General features: G+C 60.9%; 1 long non-coding RNA gene across 2 annotated transcripts; it reads left to right on the forward strand.

Moving 5' to 3' along the window:
- The first annotated feature begins 436 nt into the window (after positions 1-436).
- On the forward strand, positions 437-2000 carry LOC125720010 (uncharacterized). 2 transcript variants are annotated; one of them, XR_007385327.1, is made up of 5 exons: positions 437-528; positions 1247-1339; positions 1526-1587; positions 1743-1867; positions 1930-1987. It is a non-coding gene; the product is annotated as an uncharacterized LOC125720010 (long non-coding RNA). The 2 variants fall into 2 exon arrangements; XR_007385326.1 differs by having other exon boundaries at positions 1743-2000.
- Positions 2001-2692: the final 692 nt, after the last annotated feature.

Consider the following 2692-nt stretch of genomic DNA (forward strand, 5'->3'; position numbering starts at 1 on the left):
CCCCACCACCACTGTATGAGGTCTGGCTATGTCCCTGCCCCGCTGTAGAAGGTCTGGCTACGCCCCTGACCCGCTGTAGAAGGTCTGGCTACGCCCCCACCCCACTGCATAAGGTCTGGCTACGCCCCCCCCCCACCACCACTGTATGAGGTCTGGCTATGTCCCCGCCCCGCTGTAGAAGGTCTGGCTACGCCCCGGACCCGCTGTAGAAGGTCTGGCTATGCCCCCACCCCACTGCATAAGGTCTCGCTACACCCCCACCCCACTGTAGAAAGTCTGGCTACGCCCCCACCCCACTGTATAAGGTCTGGCTACGCCCCCCGCCCACCACCACTGTATGAGGTCTGGCAATGTCCCTGCCCCGCTGTAGAAGGTCTGGCTACGCCCCCACCCCACTGTATAAGGTCTGGCTACGCCCCTGACCCGCTGTAGAAGGTCTGGCTATGCCCCCACCCCACTGCATAAGGTCTCGCTACACCCCCACCCCACTGTAGAAAGTCTGGCTACGCCCCCGACCCGCTGTAGAAGGTCTGGCTACGCCCCCACCTCACTGTATAAGGTGTGGCTACACCCCCACCCCACTGTAGAAGGTCTGACTATGCCCCCACCCTACTGTAGAAGGTCTGGGTACGCCCCCCACCCCACTGTAAAAGGTTTGCCTACGCCCCCACCCCGCTGTAGAAGGTCTGGCTACGCACCCACCCCACTGCATAAGGTCTGGCTACGCCCCCCCCCCCCCCCCCACCACCACTGTATGAGGTCTGGCTATGTCCCTGCCCCGCTGTAGAAGGTCTGGCTACGCCCCTGACCCGCTGTAGAAGGTCTGGCTACGCCCCCACCCCACTGCATAAGGTCTGGCTACGCCCCCCCCCCCCCCACCACCACTGTATGAGGTCTGGCTATGTCCCTGCCCCGCTGTAGAAGGTCTGGCTACGCCCCTGACCCGCTGTAGAAGGTCTGGCTACGCCCCCACCCCACTGCATAAGGTCTGGCTACGCCCCCCCCCCACCACCACTGTATGAGGTCTGGCTATGTCCCCGCCCCGCTGTAGAAGGTCTGGCTACGCCCCGGACCCGCTGTAGAAGGTCTGGCTATGCCCCCACCCCACTGCATAAGGTCTCGCTACACCCCCACCCCACTGTAGAAAGTCTGGCTACGCCCCCACCCCACTGTATAAGGTCTGGCTACGCCCCCCGCCCACCACCACTGTATGAGGTCTGGCAATGTCCCTGCCCCGCTGTAGAAGGTCTGGCTACGCCCCCACCCCACTGTATAAGGTCTGGCTACGCCCCCGACCCGCTGTAGAAGGTCTGGCTACGCCCCCACCCCACTGTATAAGGTGTGGCTACACCCCCACCCCACTGTAGAAGGTCTGACTATGCCCCCACCCTACTGTAGAAGGTCTGGGTACGCCCCCACCCCACTGTAAAAGGTTTGCCTACGCCCCCACCCCGCTGTAGAAGGTCTGGCTACGCCCCCACCCCGCTGTAGACGGTCTGGCTACACCCCCACCCCACTGTATAAGGTCTGGCTACGCCCCCACCCCACTGTAGAAGGTCTGGCTACGCCCCCGGCCCGCTGTAGAAGGTCTGGCTACGCCCCCGCTCCACTGTAGAAGGTCTGGCTATGCCCCCACCCCGCTGTATAAGGTCTGGCTACGCCCCCGGCCCGCTGTAGAAGGTCTGGCTACGCCCCCGCTCCGCTGTAGAAGGTCTGGCTACGCCCCCGCCCCGCTGTATAAGGTCTGGCTACGCCCCCGCCCCGCTGTATAAGGTCTGGCTACGTCTTCGACCCACTGTAGAAGGTATGGCTACGCCCCCCGCCCCGCTGTATAAGGTCTGGCTACGCCCCCGCCCCGCTGTATAAGGTCTGGCTACGCCCCCGCCCCGCTGTAGAAGGTCTGGCTACGCCCCCGCTCCGCTGTAGAAGGTCTGGCTACGCCCCCGCCCCGCTGTATAAGGTCTGGCTACGTCTTCGACCCACTGTATAAGGTCTGGCTACGCCCCCACCCCCGCTGTATAAGGTCTGGGTACGTCTCCGACCCACTGTAGAAGGTCTGGCTACACCCCCGCCCCGCTGTATAAGGTCTGGCTATGTCTCCGACCCACTGTAGAAGGTCTGGCTACACCCCCGCCCCGCTGTAGAAGGTCTGGTTATGCCCCCAAAGGAACAGAAGGGGCAGGTGCCCAGGCACCCTTACCCCCCCCCCCCACTCTAAAACGTTTGGCTACGCCCCCCCCCCCACCCCACTGTAGAAGGTTTGGTCACCCACCCTCCACGTACCTGATCCAGAGAAATTGATACATAGATTGATACTGAATCTATTGCCCCCTCCCAGGGGCGCTGCTAATGATTTTGGGCCCCATGAAAAGAATCTTGACAGGGCCCCCAACACAGTTTATTGGGGGCTTCTCTGGGCCCCCTCTCAGTCATGGGCCCCGAGAGTCGTCATCGTTTACCCCCCCTTTACAGCGCCCCTGCGCCCTCCCACCCCTGACTGGCAAAATCCACTAATTTTATCTACATGCATTATTATTAATAATGGACGTGTAAGAATATACACAGACATCCATTAACAATCCACCATTGGATTCATTATCTATTGCAGATTAACATTCTATACAGTGACTGTAGTCAGTTATAATATCTCTCCATCAAGCTGCTGCCATATTTCTTACATCCACTGCACACG

Source organism: Brienomyrus brachyistius, chromosome 24 (genome assembly GCF_023856365.1).
Source record: "Brienomyrus brachyistius isolate T26 chromosome 24, BBRACH_0.4, whole genome shotgun sequence".
NCBI lineage: Eukaryota > Metazoa > Chordata > Actinopteri > Osteoglossiformes > Mormyridae > Brienomyrus > Brienomyrus brachyistius.